Raw genomic sequence first — 18,240 nt, forward strand, 5'->3', positions numbered from 1 at the left:
CAGTGCTGCCTGCAGACTCCAAAAGGCATCTTCTGAAAGCTGATAATTAAAGAGGTGGAATCCGAGCAGGAGTAATCATTACCTATTTTGCTTGGGTGAGGCTCTTCAGAGACCTTGCCAATGACGATTAGGTTATCACCTTGTCACTATGTCCAAGGGATATAAAAATTAAGGATAAATGTTAGGCCAACCTTTGCTGTTCAATTCTCGGATTCAAATAAATCTAGTATTCCAGAGAAGGGAAACCTCACAGCAAGCCCCACTTCTGAGCAACAGTTATTTCTGAATACAACAAAATTAATGGCTGTTTTAAGGTTTTCCTTTTTTAAAAAACGAGACTTGGTAAAATGGCTGTTTTATTCAGTTATAAAAACTTTGAAGCAGCCAGGAATTTGAAATCTCACAGCACATTTTGTGGAGCGCTGTCTAGATTCTGCCATCTTGATGGAATGCTCCCACGTCGTTCCTGGTAATAGCTTCTTACTATTGAAGAATGAGACTTTGTTTGGGTATACATGGATTACTGCAAATTCAACTTCTCCAAAGGTGATAGCTCAAAATAGCAGGTCCTTGTAGACATTATGCTTTGTGGATGTGCTTTGGAAGTAGAAAGAATGCTGAGGGACAAATGTGGGATTTGTTGCCTCGATGACCGACGGATCTCTTTAAACTTGGCTTTTTCCTCAATGAGTAGAGAGATGAGGACGTGGTAAGGACAAAACAAATCAAGAGGTTGTCCTCAAGAAGAAACCCTGTGGTGGGTGTTTCTTTCAAAGGCTCTGTCCTTGGGCATGGCCGGTGGAAATTCCTGTTTCCTTTCTGAACTTTACCTAATCCTAGGTGTCAAAGTTAGCCTGTGCAAGCAAGCCTCCATTACAGACCCACAAAGGCTGATGGTCTGATGGGGGCTCCTTAATGGATGGATGAAAGGCTCTCAGTGACAAAGATCGGGAATAAATGGTGTTTCACTGGCCAGATCAAATCACAGGCCCCAGAGGTCTGGGTTTTCATGCCATTGTCTTTCCACTGCTCACCTCATTCTCTCTTCCCACGCCCTCATCCTTAGGCAGTCTCGTCTTGTGGAAGGGTCTTTAGCTAGCTTTTCCTGAATTTTCTTATGCAACTACTGGTTTTGTTTTGGACCCATATTTTTTGAGGTAAGAATGCCACCCTTTCAAATGTACCCCCAGGTTACCAGTCTTCACTTAGCCAGTGAAATAAAAATAGTTGAAAATGATATGTAGGAAAAAAATGTTCCCATCTGAAAATTTGAAGCAGTAGAAGTTGGATTTTGCGAGTTTGTTTTGGGTAAGCAGCAAGCATATTTCCCTTGGTTGGTTCAGCATCAACATTTCTGTCCCATCATCTAGTTAGGGATGAATGGCATATTGTGGTTTCCGAAACTGAGACTGCATATGCTGCACCCAAACTTGCTCAATTTGGGAAGCTCTCGAGTAGGCTTGCCTTGGATTTAAAAAAAATTCCCCTGAGTTTCTCTTTTGGTCAAAAGAGAAACTGCTTCTATACCACTCTAAATACTTGAACTTATGTGCAGCCCAGAGTAGAAAAGTAGCTAGCGAGACCCTGCTCAGAAATTCACTGACATGGAGAAGGGGGTACAGGAAATAGAAAGGCCGTACAAGCTCTCATGTCCTTTTTCTTTTTTCTGGAAAAAAGATTGATTTTGATCCACAAAGAGAAGCTCCCAAGAGAAAATGCTGTTGGATTTTGTGATGTATCTGGAACTTCTTTGATAAGCTTGTCAAGGTGTTCTTTGATTAATCTTTAATTACTGATGCTATAAATTGGCATTTAACTTCAGTTTGTGCCTCCTGTGTGTGGTATAGATATACAAGGTTCTCTGAAGGAGATAGAAGCAGAGAGAGATAGCTTTTGGAGAAGATGCATAAAGGGAAAATTAAGTTAGTATTAAGAGTGTCTTAGAGATGGAAGGGGATTTAGCTCAGTGGTTTCAGTGCCTGCTGCGCAAGGGCAAGGACCTACACTTCATCTTAGCCAAAAGGCCAAGACGTGATTACAAGGACCTGAGTTCAATCCTTGGTACCAAAAAAAAAAGTCTGAGAAGTGACTATAAAGTTTGAAAGAATATATTTAGCTAGATTTCTCTAGAATGGGAGTGATGAATGGGAATGGCTAAAGTAAACCAAATAAAAACAGTAGGAAAACTACCTGACTTTCATGGGCCAGGTGCTGTGTTAGACCCTAAAGGAAACCTCAAGGAACGTAGAATGCACTGTTCCTGTCTTCCTGGAGCTTCCGGTCTGTCAGAAGTGTCTATCATGAGTAGCTTTAAGTACTGCAAAAGCGTACTTTTGACAGAACAAAAATACAACTTAATGTTGCTTTCTTTGTTCCTGTAACTTTTATTCAGTGAGAACATTATTCCCAATCCCTGGATAATATCTCTGACTTGCAGGTCCCATAGCGGTTCTGCTCATCCTCGGGTAATAAATCCGAAGGGTCACATGTCAGCTGGAGTCACATAGTCTCAAGTCCGCACTTAACCTGTCTTGTTTTAAGCAATAGTAAAAAATTGACCTTAGCCTACCTACGGATCCCCTCTCTTCCATCCAAGGCCTGGCTGCCTGTAGCCTGAGGGGAGGCTGAGGAGTCCTTCTGAGCTCTGCTTCCATAATCCCTACTCATGTTACCACGCTGCCACGCTGTAAGCTGTGTTGAGGGCTGTGCAGAAGACATAATAGCATGAGCCCTGCTAGCCTGGCTGGCTGGTGTCCTGTTTTCTGTCCTGGCAGGGGCTTTAAGCCCACTCTCTGTGGTGGATTCTCTAGGGCTTGCATCTTAGGGAGTTCCCAGAAACAAGCTTCGTCCTTCTTGGAGTTCCTTTGTCGGGGTGGAGGTCTTTTTCTTCCTTCCCCTTGGCCCTAGTGTACCTTCCTCAGCCCTGGCTCTCCTGTTGTAGATGGCAGCCCATGTCACATAGGGTTCCTCTTGCGTGTGCACTATGACGTGGAGGCTGTCACAGCACCATACTTCTAGTGCTACTTCACTCACACCTTATACTTAGTGTGAGTATGTGGTAGCACGCTCAGTCTCCCCTAACACCAGAGGACAGTGGACTCCAAGTGGTTTACATGACTTTCCAAAGGTGGCAATTCACTCAGGAGACTGGGCCTCAAACCCGGGCCAGCTGGCCAGATTCTATATTTGTCAGCTCAGTGACATTGTGTGTGGCCAGGATGAAAGAGCTCGCAGAGAGAGGGTAAGTTCTGATAGAATTCAGGCCGAATGAACGAAGAAACTTGAGGTGCAGATAGAAGTGCTCCCACCCTGCCTCCTTCTTGACTTCCTGGGCTGTGCATCTCACTCTGTTCACAACATACCCTTGTGGAACATCCTGAGGCTGTGCCACTCGGTGCTGGCCCCGAGGCCATCACCGGACCACTGGGGATGTGACTGTGCCCCGGGACATGAGCCCTCTTGTTCACTCACTCTCAGTGAAAAGAGTTTTGAAATGAGTTCTGAATAGACAGCATTTTCTTTGTGCGGTTGGTAAATAACACAGAGCAAAGTTAGCAAGTTGCAGCTCTTCTGGATTCTGATTCTATGGAATCGTTTTGTGGGGAGAAGGGCAGGATGGTTTTAAAAGAATGTGACCTCACAGGAATAGTAGAGGTAAGGAGCAAAAACTGATTGAGATAACTGTACATTTTACATCTTGGAAAACATGGCTTTTAATAAAGCTACAAAAGGAGAGAAGATTCCTGGCATCATGCTACACAAAAACCAATGTCCAGTAGCATTTTACAAGGTGCTGTTGACATTGGTCTGGCACTTGTTTAGATTTGATTAAAAATCAATGGTTTTCTTATGATAATTTTCATGTGTGCATTTTTTTTCTCTTTTAGAAAATAATAAAATATCTGAATGGGGCAGCGTGGAGAAACCCTAGGAGAAATAGCATAAGAGCATTTTGGAACATATCCAGGAAGAGATAACTTCCAGCATACCTGTAGACATTCACCAGGTAAAGGTAAGGAAGAAAATTTTGTCAAAAGTAGATTCAGGTTATTTTATTACATCTCACACTGATTTGAACTTTGAGAGGAGAAGACACACCAGTGATTCTGGACCAGTGTGGGGCATGGAGAGGCTCCCCCTCACCTTTGCAGGCAGGGTCTTGGTAGCCCTGTGTCACCCTGTGACAAGTGCGCTTGCCTAGAGTTGCTTCTAATGTCTTCTTTGGAGGATCTGAGGACTTATTAATGGGGTGGAGGGGACCTGACAGATTATGATATTCGGCAGGCACTTCTACTAAAATGTCAATATGTTTAATGCTGCAAATGTTACTTGTACAGAATGGAATTTCTTTTAGGTTTATATTTGCACTGGGACTGACTCATTTTCTATTTAGAATTATTTTTTAAAAATCACTTTATATGGTGCTGAGATGAGAAGTACATCTGTTGCTTACATATAATAAGCATCAAATATGAAGATATGTTGAATACTTGAGCCATTTGTTTGTCGCTATAGGAGACCTGCAACATATGCATGCTGTATGTCTCTTTACTGTAATACAGGCACTAAGAAACTGAATTTTATAATTTTTTTCCCTTGAGCAATAAGACCTGTTTTTTAATCTCAAGCTAATTCAGGTCACTGAAAGTATCATTTAGAACTCTCAAGTAAGTGTTTTGAATGAAGTTCAGAGGGACAAAGATTCCATGGGTCACTTTGCAGCACTTGGGATTCTGGATGAGTTTCTTAAAGCAAAGTTTAGTAAACACTTTCATTTGTTGGTGTGGTGTGTACATATAACATTAGCATTGTAATAAGAATGTTTTCCCAGTATGCATAGAAATCAAGCTACTGGTTCTCAAGGCTGCATCACTTTTATGCCTCACGATAGTGGATGAAGCAAAGCAGTAATAACTAGAGTAGAACCAAAAGTGAGGTGCACAGCAGTTTTTCCAACAGAAAAGAACTTCTGATTTCTGAGCAATATGTGGACATGTTTATTGCATGGAAATTGGTGCCTTGATCTTTCTAACTAACTCAGATAAATTGCTGTCAGATTAACTGGAATGGTCCCTTCAGATCAATTTAGAATAAATAGTGCAAAAGAAGTGATACTATGTAAGCCATGTTCATGCAGCCTAGATAAAAGTGATAACACTCCTAGAAAAGTAGCCTTCCATTAAATAAATTCAAATTAACATATTGTTTCCCTTACAGACTTTATAACCAAACTTTTTAGATGACATAATAGTTTTAGCTTGTAATGGTGCAAGTTATCTGGAAAGAGCAGCGTCTCCAGTGTGAAATAAAGAAATCAAAGATCCCAAACTAAAAAAGCTTAACTTTATCTCTTTAAATGATTTTACTTAAAATGCAGCTCTACATGTCACCACGTAAGAAATAAAGAATTACCGTTCCTTGAGCACGATTGATAATCTGGGAGGGTGGATTGTTGTCCAGGAGCCATTTACAGGTGTTCCCCAGGAGAGGGCAGCACAGAGCAATGAAAGCTGAGAAGTTTATAGATAATGTAGTTGTCTAAAAACCGGAAAGAGCTTAAAAGTATACATTTTGGACAGTAAAATCATAGATATCTAAAATAATAATTTAGAAAATGTTAATTCCTAAATGGATCTCTCATCAAATAACTGGAAATTGAAGTGCAAGGGACAAAACCTATATTCTCTGAGGTCCCTGAGATGTTCATACTTTGATTTTCTTTTTCATTTATTTTATTACAAAAGATTATAAAAATTACAGTACCAGTAATGTGAACAAGGTTTTTCTCATTATACAGATTTTCAGAATGATTTTTCTTATGAAAAAATCACAAATTCGGCCTGGGATTTAGCTCAGTGGTGCCACCACCTGCCTAGCAAGCACAAGGTCCTGAGTTCGATCCCCGGTACCAAAAACAAGAATCTGTCAAACACAGCATTTGAAGAAAAATGTGGTTTAGGAAGTTTTCCATTCAATCCATATTTTCTTGAATCAAAACAATAGCACATTATTTTATTTGTTAAATTTTTTTCCTTTGAAGTACTACAGCAATTTTTTGTTCTATAATAAGATAAATGTAATATTCAACATTGGGTATACATTTTAAACTGGACATCTGGAAAGAAAAACATACTAGATTCAAAAAGAATCCCAGAGAATTTAGAAGGACAGCTTTGCAGATAATGTCTTATATTTTGTTTGCGGATTATTACAAAACTCTATTAGTCTATGCATAAAACTTGTAATACCTAAATATCTTTGTACTGAATTTTATTTTATATCCTGAAAGCTAGCACTTCAGATTATTCATATAGGCTGATTAGGATCATAAAATCTCTTTTTCTTTTCAAAAGTTCATGAGCACATAACAAATTGGAACTACTTTCATAAGCCAAGTGTCCCTCTCATGCCCTTAGCTTTCTTGGATTTACCTTCTAAATGACTTTGGCTCGTATTGACTTTAGAGATTTGACATATCAAGTATTTCTGTCTTCAAAAGCTTCCCAGGCAACTGTAGCAGTTCGTCTGGATCCAGTCAAAAGTGCCCTTGAACTGTCAGCTCGCTTAATTTCCCTGTGTGGTGGAAGACTCCATGTCATAGGCTGATGTGAAGGCTTAGTGAAGAGGAGGATGCATTTCTGCATGTGCGCTTGGACGTGGGGCCTTCCAATGGCTGGCTTTCTCTGTTAATCTGTCTTTGGACTGGGGATGTGGAAGGGGGCTCCAACCGGAACCCTGCGTTCTGGGTTGTGCTTACCCCTCCTCATGCTTCCTAGGATGGATCTTGAGAGGAGAGCCCCTCTCTCTTGCCCTAAGCACCCCAGGAACTCCTTAGTGCAGATCAGATTGAATCTGCAGCAAATATCTGAGTGTTCCCTCCCAGGAACCTCGGCTGCTGACCTCTGAGAGTCACTGTTTTAGATCTTGTTTCCCACATAACCCACTGTGAAGCCAGGAGCGGAATCTTGTTCCAATACACTTAGAGGAACGTTGTGTAATTGCCTCCTCAGTAGTTGCTAAAGCACGGAGGAAGAAGTCCAGATCTCTGATTTTGTGGTAGGTGAGAAGTGCTTCTTTTTGGGATTGATTGTATTTTGTTTAAAACAAAAGACTTTGCCTGATTTGGGCAGCCAACACAGTTTAAACTTTATTTTTTCTTTCTTTTTTTTTTTGTTTTACTTTGGTTCTTGTCTTCATAGCTCATTGAATAGTGACATAAGGCAATAGCAGATATGTATCCTGCAAACCTCACTGGTAGAACTCTTTAAGTGGGAGGAGATTGCTCTTCTAAGTATAGAACTTCGGTGGAAGTCTGCTTATGACACCACATTGAACCCTAAATCTAGAGGGCTGTACCAGTTAATTCCGGGTCATCTTCGTACTGCTGTAGAAGGGTGGCTACCTCCTCTCCTACTCTCTTCTACCCCTCACTGTTCCTTGCTCCCTGTATTTGTTATATTTTGTTCTGCTGAATTACTCACTGCAACATAAACATTCCATTGAAATGCTTCTATGTAGGAGATTTTGAGAAATTTTTTATCAGTCTGTAACAAATTTCAGTAAGGACATTTTTACATATATATGAAAGCATTTATAGTGTGACACTTATATAATAGTTGCATTAGCTATCAGCCTTCCTATCAGCTACCGTTACCACTGCATTGATCACTTTGAATCACTGTTAAAATTAACATAGATAAAATGTAATTTTATAGTAGGAAAGGTAGTTTTCAGGATGTGAACTAATAGTAATCAATTTGAATAAATATTTGATATTTGTTTTTATAAAAGTTTTAATCCTCAAAATAGAACTCTGACCAAAATAGGGATCTACCAGGATCAATGAAACAGGTGGCATGAGTCATATCACTGGCTTTTAATTAAACAGGAGGCTGTGGCTTTTGGCATGGACTGGGCTACACATAGGCAGTTGTAAAATTTGTTAAGCTGAAATCCAGCTGGAGAGTTCTTAATCATATGGGCTTATTTTGATAATTTATAATCTATCTGTGTATTCAGAGCCTTGATGCTATAGTTTTGATAGCTAACACTCTGTTTTAAAAATTCAAAGAGGTATATGAATCTGGAGACTTGGATAGTTATTCCCCAGCCAAAGGTTTTTTTTTTTTTATGCGGAGCTAATATGTATAATACAGAATCAGTCTTTCACTGTATCGTTTTGTCATCATGTTTCAATAACTGAATGAATATTCGGAATTAATAAGCATAACGTTTGCATATGCTAAATACTAGTCTAAGCTCTGCATTCATTGATGGGAACCTTAAACAAATGCTTCTTTTCATCAGCTTGTTCAAAAGGCATAAACATAATTATGATTCTGAGGCCATAACGTGTAGACTGGTTAAAATGGTAACTGAGTCTGGACATAGTAACTTTAACTTATGGGTTGTATGTTGTTTTGAATTATTGGAAAAATCTAGAAAAGACCCTAATTTTTAAAAATATGTAGCTATTTATATTTTCTATCTTATAAAAAATAAGTCTGAACATTAGAGCCTATCAGTAGGATTTTTGGGGGATTTACTTTTAGCTATGTCTTCAGTTGAAATTCTGACAAGTTGATATTTATTCCTTGAAGAAGTATAGAAAAGTGGTAGAAATATCGAAGGAGAAGTTGGTGTTGAGTTTCTCAGAATGCCGAGAGGAGCGGTAGCGGAAAGGAACCGGCTCACCCTCTGGCCCCACGATCCTCCTGTGTCTCCTGCTCAGGTTAGCTCGCGGAAGCAGTGCTGGGTTTAGGGTCGTGTCTGTCTGGATTTCCTCCTTCCTTCTTCACCCTTCACGGCACCTGTTCCTGTGCTTTTCCCCCCAGGTACCAGGTGCTGAACTCAGGACCTTGCGTTTGCAAGGCAGGCAGGGCGCCACTGAGCCACATCCTCAGTTCCTCCTCTTGGGCTTTTTAAATGCTAGGGCTGTTGTGAAATCGGAGGAGGGTGCTGGGTGTGGGCGCCCCTGGGCTGGGAAGTGCCACTCAGGGTCCTCTGTCTGCGGCGTGGGCCATTCACTCCTGTGACACATATCTGAGCCCTTCCCTGAGCCAGGGGTCGGTCAAAGTGCCGTTGAATGTGTTGTCTCATTTCATAGAGCCATAGAGGTGGTTACTGTGCAGGGGACAGGCTGAGGTTTTTAGAGAGGGAAGGACTTTCTATTTTTAAGTTTTTAACATTTTTCTTACTACATGACTGCGGTACACAGTCACTGTGGGGAGTTGGGACAGGTATGCAGCACATTTTAAGACTTTACTTCCTCTCTCCCTCCCCTTCCTATCTCCCTGTTTGGAAGGACTTTCACATCACAAAGATAGTCAGTCCCCAAGGAGAGATTTAAATCCCAAGCCATAGTTTTCCTCATTACCACTTCATAAAGCAGACTGGACCCTAAGGAGCTTGTGCTTTGGTACACACTTTTTGAAACTGTTTGTCTTGTAATGATTTCAAAGTTATAAAAAGTTGTAAGTTCAAAACCTGTAAGCCTAAAGAATTCCTGAGTACTCTTCACCCAGATTCTGCAATTAACATTTTACCAGATTTGTTTCCTATCCATCTATTTCTCTCTGCCATTGTATGTACATATTTATAAACATATTATCTTTTCATGAAGCGTTTGTGACACATTGTTAGACATGATGCTACATCACTGCTGATTACCTCAGTGTATATTCCTAAACACATGAACGTTATCTTAAATATCTTACATACCCATTACACAAGATCAAAGTCATGAAATTGACGGTAATAAAATTAATAGACTTAGTCATGTTTTCCAGTTATCCAATAATGATTCATTAAAGTACATAATAAATAATTAAATAAATAAGCCAAGCAAAACACAAAACAGATAAAAAACAAGAGACCTTTGGTTTAAGATCCAATCCAGGACCATGCATTGCATTCAATGGTCATAAATCTTTAGTCTCATTTACAATTTTTGAAATATACTTTTATTCTATTAATTGTACATATTTATGGGGTCCATTTCAATACACATTTATAATATGTAATGATCTGGTAGTTGGCCTGTCAGTTACCTCTAATATTTATAATTTTTTGTGTCAGTAATATTCAAAGTCCTCCCTACTAGCTATTTTGAAATATATGCCTATTGCCAAGCCTAGCACTGTGCTGTGGAGTCCTAGGAGTTATTCCTCCTGGCCAACTACATCCCCGTGCCCAGTAACCACCATCTTTCCAACCTCCCTTCCCTACACTCCTCCCAGACTCTGGTAACCATTGCTCTATGCTCTAGTTCTATGAGATCAGCCTTTCAGATTCAACATGTGAGTAAGAACATGTGGTATTTGTGTTCTGTGTCTGACTTATTTCATTTAACATAATGTCCTTCAGTTTCTTTTAAGCAGGAACAGTTTCTTAGTCTTCTTCTATCCTGACCCTGACATTTTGAAAAGTAGCAACCAGTTATTTTGCAAAATGTTCCTCACGTTGAGGTTGTTTGATGTTTCCTCATGACTCGATTCAAGCTGTCCACTTTTGGCAGGAATACCACAGAAGTGAGGTTGTGCTCTTGATAGTGGGCAACCTCACTTGCTTCATGTGCCGAAAGAAGGCACATGCTGATTTGCCTTGTTATTGTTGTTCACTTCGGTGAGTGACGTCTGCTGGCCTCCTACATAGAAAAGTTCCTATTTTTCTCTTTGTAAGTATTAATGCCTTTAGGGAGATGTTTTGAGAATATCTAAATATTCTGTATCTTATCTGATTTTTTTCTTACTAGTCAAACATCCATTGATGGTTCTTACCTGCATCCGTTATTATGATGATGGTTGGCAAATGATAGTACCTATCTTTTCTGAGCTCTTTTATGAGTGAGTTACTATTAGTTTAAAGAGACATAGTATCTAGTCTCAAGCCCATTGTGAGTTTTCAGTATTAGTCTGATCACACCAAAAAAGCTTTTTACTGTTTCTTTCATTGGATCCTCACATCTTCATTAGATAGATACTGTTAGATCTACATTTGTCATATGAAGAAACTGAATAGCAAAAAACAAATTGGCAACATTTTCAGAAAAGACATATTAAAAATGAATCTTTAAAGTATCATTGGGATTACCCAAAGTAAGATCATAGAATAAAGCTTTAAAATGTCTGAAACATTTAAAAATCAGTAAGAATTATATACAACATTGTGCCTTGATTTTTAATCTTTGAAAGTAGAGACCAAGGAAAGAGTCAAGATTCTACTTCCCTGTAATATTTGAAAAAGGTGAGATGAATGAACGAAAACCTGAAAACTCATTGTCATTGCTTAGCTTGGAGGGAAGCCTGAACTGGTGTATGCCAGAGGAAAGATGTGGAAAACCTCTGAGGAGTAGGAGCTTCAGTGTTTCTCCTGGAGTGAGGAGAACAATAGAAGTGGAACAAGAAAAACTAGAATCATGAAAGCTAATCTCTATTTTAGCAAATAATAGGGATTTAGCAGAATGGAAAACAAAGAGAAAGTAAGATACAGTGCTTAAGTAGCAGGAGGCCCAGGGGATGAAAAGTGGGAGGATATCAAAGTGAAGTCTTTCCTGCTTGATGTAGTTAGGTAACTTATGCATTCTCTTCTTTCCCCACCCAGGAAAAGGGAGCTCTGAGGTCTTGAGGGCGAAAACGTGAAATGGGTTAAGTGAAGACCCAGAGCAGATTGTATATTTTATGGCTTTGCTGGGCTTTGGGAAAGATCCATTGTGACTCTGTGGATGTAGACTGACACTTAGGACTTTTAATTGTAGCCACACCTGCCCATAGCCTAAGGGACAGTCCTGTTGCCAGTCCTCAGGCTGTTGAGTCAAAATGACCTGTGCTCCTCGGAGCAGATGAGCAGGTGTCAGCAGTGATGGGACCCGTGCCAGACAAAGGAGAATTGATCAGAACTGTTATGAAAAGACAATAGTTTCTGAAAAATTGTACAGATTAAGTAATTATACAATGAAAGAGAATGCTGTGATGGCCATGCACAGTGTCACATAAATTGAGAAAAGGAAAGAATGAGATACAAGGGGAAGGAAAGGGCAGAGAGGTAGAATGGAATGTAGCATGTAAGAAATGTTATACTTCTAAGATTCATCTGTAGGATTTCTGGGTGAAGGGCAATGACTTGCAACCTAGGTTTCTACACATAGTTAAACTATCAATCATGAGGGTAGAAAAGAGATGTTTGAAAGTCTTCAAAACTTTTAAACTATGGGGCATTCTATCTCAAGAGCCCCTGGAGGATTTGCTGCACTAACCTGAGATATTAAACCAAGAAGGAAGGCAATGTGGGATACAGGACACAGAGATCTTTGCTGAAGTGGGGCAAAGGACCAGGGGCTCTGGGTGAGGGAGTTATGAGCTCCGTGGCTCTGGACCAGCGCTACAAGCTGACCTTGCAGTCTGGAGAGGCAGGATGTTCTTTTTTTTCTTAAATTCTTTTATTGGTACATTGTAGGTATACAACACAATTACATTTCTCATTGGGAACTTATACCTTTACATGATGCATCTTGATTCTTATTTTTTCCCCATTCCTAGCCCTCCCTTCACCCCTCCACCCTTCCCTATTTACAAAGACTTTATTTCCATTTTTTCCATTTCTCATCATTTTTTCCTTTCCTTTCTTTCCTTTCCCCTGCCCCTCCCACTACCCCTACCTCTTTGGACCTTTTCTTCCTATTTTACATTATCGATTATTCATTCTAATCATTGGTACATTTTAAGTATACAATATAATGACATTCATCATTGGAAATTTGCACCTTTACATAGTCTCTCTTGGTTCTTATTTCTCACCCTTGCCCAGCCCTCCCTTCAACTCCTCCATTCCTCCCTATTTACAAAGATTTTGTTCCTATTTTTCCATTTTCTCATATTAATCCCATTCCCTTCTATCCTTTCCCCTAGCCCACCCGCTTCCTTCCCCTTTGCCCCTTTTCTTCCTATTTTACATTACCTATTATATGTTTTAGTCCTTATTTACACTTTCAGTTTCTCACACCAGAGAAACTATTTGGAATTTATTCATGTGTGTCCTATTTATTTCACTTAAGAGGATCACCTCAATGTGCATCCACTTACCTATAAATGTCTCTAATTTTTCATTTTTGATGGCTGAGTAGTACTCCATTTTATTAAAAAAACCCCACATTTTCTTTATCCAGTCTCCAGTTGATGGGCATTTGGGTTGTTTCCAAGTTTTAGCTATCACAAACTGTGCTGCTATGAACATGGGTGCACATATATCACTGTGGTATGATTCTTTTAATTCTTTGAGGAAGATCCCCAGCAGTGGGATAGCGGGGTCAAACAAGACTTCTAGTCCTAGTTCCTTGAGGTATCTCCATATTGATTCCCACAGTGGTTGCACCAGTCTACACTCCCACCAGCAGTGGAGCAGAGTTCCTCTTTCCCCACAGCCCTGCCAGCATTTGTTATTGGTGGATTTCATGATAGCAGCCATTCTTTCTGGAGTGAGGTGGAATCTCAGCGTTGTTTTCATTTGCATTTCTTGAATGACCAGTGATGTTGAACATTTTTTCATGTATTTATTTGCTATTATTACTTCCCTGTCTGAGAAATGCCTGTTCATTTCAGATGCCCACTTTCGGATTGGGTCTTTAAATTTGGGAGGTCTGATCTTTTTAAGTTCTTTATAGATTCGAGATAGTAGACCTTTGTCTGAGGAACAGCAGGTGAAGATTTTTTCCTACATTGTGGGTTGTCTCTTCACACTGCTGGTGGTTTCTCTTGCTGTGCAGAAGCTTTTTAATAAGAAGAGATCCCACTTGTTGATTGTGCTAGTTCATGGGCAACTGAGGTTTTGTTCATAAAATCTTTTCCTACACTGATGTCTTCAAGAGTTCTACCTAATCCCTGTTCCAACTGGTTCAGCATTTCTATTTTAATATTTAGATCTTTAATCCATTTCAATTTTAGTTTAGTGCATGGTGAGAGATATAGGTCTAGTTTTAATCTTTGGCAAGTTGAAACCTAATTTTTCCAGCACCATTTATTAAAGAGGCTATCTTTCCTCCAGTGAGGGTGTTTGACTCCTTTATCAAAGATGAGATGGCTGAGTGTGTCTGGCGTTTTGTTTCTGCATCTTCTAATCTGTTCCGGTGGTCCTTAGGTGTGTTTCTTTGCCAGTACCATGCTATTATTATCACAGTAGCTTTGTAGTATAGTTGCAAGTTGGGGATTGTGTTACCCCCTGAGGCAGGGTGTTCTGAGACAGATGTCCAGGAAGATAGCCTGAAAATATACACAAAGAACTGGAACACCTCGAGAGATCTATATGACTAGAGAACAGTTTAAGGCCTAATTTGTAATAACAACCTGGTAAACTCTTCAAACAAAGTTAAGGATAATTACCAGAGTGCAGATCCATAGCTGGGGCCTGAAGTTTATAAAATTTGGAGAGCCCATTTTTAAGATAAGAATACAAAATAACAAATGTAAATTTAAGCCTAGAAAAAATATTTATTTAGAATGAGTAAATTAAGAAACTACAGATTTAAAAATTCAGGTAAATATTGAAAGCAAAAGAAATTCTAGGTATGATAGACTACAATTGATTTTTGTTAACCAGTAGCCCAGTATTTTCTTATAACATCCCTTTTTCTACTTTTTTGAGCATTTTTTATTGACAATGATTGTATATTTTCTATAGAGGGAATGGAAAGATTATTCAATCTTTCTCTAGTATGGCTAATTAAATCTATTTATCTTTAATAGTGGCTTTGAAAGTTTTTTTGTAGTACCCCTGCTCATTATTAGGATTGTCATAAATTTTTATATTTGCTCATTGTTCATAACAAGGTGATACTAGATCCAGTTCAGAACTGATAAATCATTTTAATTTACTGGATAGCCAAACTGATATGCAAATTATTGTTCTTTTTAAAGGTAATAATGGTAACTGCTAAAAGACTTAAATAAAATGTTAGAACCAGAGCCGTTTTCATCACTGATAAGTGTGATATTAACGAGAAGGAGACTCCTGATCTCTGGTCATCAATGTTTCTGTCCTTTTTGCCTCATAGTTTACCAAGATGTGTAATTCACCAAGGTGTATTTATTTCCTGCTTGAGGTTGATGGTATATAAGTACCTTGAAGCCATATTAATTCAGAGAGGAATGACATCAGCGAGGTGGCTGACTAGAAGTGCCTATCACTTGCCCTTTCCACAAGAAAAGGACTACCTCCCACCCTGGGGAGTGTAGCCATCATCGACGGCACTGTTGCTCACCCAGGGTCCCAAACCACAGCTGCACCTAACTCTTCCTAGGTCCTTGTTACCACTGCAGCTGGCCTGGCAGAACCTGGGTCACTACTGTGTACCATTACTCTCCAAGGTCACCACCATGTGGTGGCTCCTGTCCTGGTTCTCAAATTGCCAGTGTGTCCTGTTGCAGCTGTGCTTTGCACCCGGGGACCCAAGCCTCAGGAATGTTCTTCTTCCTCAGAGCCATCTCAGTACTGCATCTTGATCTCTGGGATCAGAGTCATAGCTACATCTCTGAGCCAGGCCTGAGCTCTGTCCCATTCATACCTGAAAGAGTCAACCTGTGCCTACCTCATGATTGCCACTGTAGTTTAATTGGACTTATGTTTAGGCTTCCAGCTCTGCAACCACTCCAACCTCCTGTGCCCTGGCACACAGCATCACTGTGGCAGCTTGTGGCTATGTCACAAAGATACAAAGAGGGATCACCTCAGCAAAATACTTGTGTGTTAATGAAGCTGTTATCAGCTTAAGTAGTCTATTATAACTGCGAAGAATTTCAGGTAAGCCCCATGGTAATCACAAAGCAAAAACCAAACAAAACCTACAAAAGATTCACAAAATAAAAAGAGAACGCTTAGTATAACAGAAAATGAATAAATCACAAAAATGGACAAGTGAGGAAGAAAGGAATGAAGGAGTTATAGAACAACCAGAAAGCAACAAAATGGCAGGAGTCAGCTTCTGCCAATCAATAATGACTTTACATATAAATGGATTAAACTCTCCAATCAAAAGAAAGAGTGTCTGAATGGATAGAAAAAGAAGATATGACTATACACTGGCTACAATAGACCGGTTTTACCCTTAAGGCCACACAAAGGCTGAAAGTGAAGGGATGGAAGCAGATATTCCATGCAAATAGTAACCAAAAGAGAGCAGGGTCAGCTATACTCACATCAGATAAAATAGTCTTTAATTCGAAAACTGTTACAAGACACAAGTTATTTATTTAATTCATTAAGAGGACATAGTAAGAGAGTTAATTCATTAAGAGGACATAAAAATTATTAATAAATAGGTACACAACACTAGAATACCTAAGTATATACAGCAAATGTTAATAGATATGGAGGAATAGAATAACAATATAATAGTAGTAGGGAACATCAGTACCCCACTTTAAACAATAGATAAATCAATCAGAAAAAAATTAATAAGGAAATACTGGACTTGAAATTCACTTTAGATCAAATGGAACGGGCATATAAGAAGTTTCCATCTATCAGCAGCAAAATATAAATTCTTTTCTAGTGCACGCAGAACATTCTTCAGGATAGAACACATGTTAGGCCACAAGTCTTAAGAAATCCAAGAAGATTAAAATTATAGCTAGTATTGTTTCCAATCATAACAGTATGAAACTAGAAGTCAATAACAGGATGAATCTTGGAAAATTCATAAATATGTGGAAATTAAGCAACATGCTTCTGAATAACCATGAGTCAAAGAATATAAAAGAGAAATTTAAAGCTAACTTGTGATAAATGACAATGGAAACACAACTTGCCAACATCTATTGATGTAATAAAAAAAGTTATGACAGAAGTTTATGTAAATTAATACCTGCACTAAAAAGATTCCAAATAAATGGCTTAACATACACTTCAAGGTGATATAAAAATAAGAATAAACTACACTCAAAGTCAGCAAAAGGAAAAGAAGGAAATAATAAAGATCAGAACAAAGATAGAGAACAGAAAAATTATAGGAAAAATTTCAATAAAACCAAGAGCTAGTACTTTGAAAAAAATAAGCAAATCAACAGACTTCTAGCCAGATTAAGGGAAAAGAAAGATGGAGAAGACTCAAATTAATAAAATCAGAAATAAAAGTGGGGCCATTATAACAGATGCCTCAGAAATAAGAAGGATCATAAGGGACTATTAAGAACAATTATATGGCAACAAATTGGATAACCTAGAGGAAATGGGTAAATTTCTAGAAAAATGTAACCTACTAAGATTGAATCAGGAAGAAATAGGAAGCTTTAACAAACCAATAAAAATAAAGAGATTTAAGAAGTAATTAAAAATCTTCCAAAAAACAAAAAGGCCAGGACCAGATGGCTTCAGGCTGAGTTCTATCAAAAGATTAAAAAAAAAAAAAAAAAAAGGAAAAAAAGAGAAAAGATTACAAATGCTTCTTAAACTTTTCCCAAAAATAGAGCTAAAGAAAATTTATCCATATAAGTGTCACCTTCATGCCTAAGCCAGTTAAATACACTGCAAATAAGAAAACTATAGGCTATTATCAATGCAGAAATCCTCAATAAAATTTAGCAAACCAAATTCAACAACACATTAAAAGATTACACATCATGGCCAGTTGCAAAGCTGGGTTAACATGCACAAAGCAATCAATGTGATATGTCACACTAACAGAATGAAAGATGGAAATCACATAATCATCTCTGTTGATACAGAAAGAGATTTGACAAAGGTCAGCAACCTTTACTGATTAAAACTCCTGATAGTTTAGTTGTAGAAGCAAAGTTCCTCAACGTAATAAAGGACATTTATGGGAAACCTACAGCTAACATCATAATCAGTGGGGAATAACTGAAAGCTTTTTTGCTAAGATCTGGTACAGGCAGGAACGGCCACACTTACCACTTCTATTCAACATGTTGTACTGGAGGTACTAGTAAGAATAATCAGACAAGAAAAATAGAAGCCATCCAAATCACACCTAGCTGAAAAAGAAATCAGAAAAAAATTACTTTTATGATAGCATAAAATTCTTGGGAATAAATTTAAGAAAGTAAAAGACTTGTGTTCTAAAAACTGCAAGATATTGATGGAAGAAATCTAAGAAAATACAAATAAATGAAAAGATGACCTGTGTCTATGAATTGCAAGAATATTGTTTAAAATTGCCCATACTACTCCAGGGAAATCTACAGATTCAGCACAATCCCTCTCAAAATTCTAACATCATTTTTTTTTTTTTTT

General features: G+C 38.6%; 1 protein-coding gene and 1 long non-coding RNA gene across 2 annotated transcripts in view; both read left to right on the forward strand.

The window, feature by feature from the left end:
- The first annotated feature begins 3,401 nt into the window (after positions 1 to 3,401).
- Positions 3,402 to 18,240, forward strand: part of LOC147830190 (uncharacterized) — a 179,295-nt gene continuing 164,456 nt past the window's right edge. The window contains exons 1-2 of the long non-coding RNA XR_015440606.1: positions 3,402 to 3,654; positions 3,888 to 4,012. This is a non-coding gene — a long non-coding RNA (uncharacterized LOC147830190). The remainder of the gene's footprint in view (positions 3,655 to 3,887; positions 4,013 to 18,240) is intronic.
- The window catches only part of St18 (ST18 C2H2C-type zinc finger transcription factor), a 311,874-nt gene continuing 297,605 nt past the window's right edge, over positions 3,972 to 18,240 (forward strand). The window contains exon 1 of the mRNA XM_087185715.1: positions 3,972 to 4,012. The gene's annotated coding sequence lies outside the window, so the exon portion shown is untranslated. The remainder of the gene's footprint in view (positions 4,013 to 18,240) is intronic.

This window comes from Heterocephalus glaber, unplaced genomic scaffold, assembly GCF_053883595.1.
Source record: "Heterocephalus glaber isolate CG9 unplaced genomic scaffold, H.glaber_assembly_v1.0 deba00000281, whole genome shotgun sequence".
Classification (NCBI taxonomy): domain Eukaryota; kingdom Metazoa; phylum Chordata; class Mammalia; order Rodentia; family Bathyergidae; genus Heterocephalus; species Heterocephalus glaber.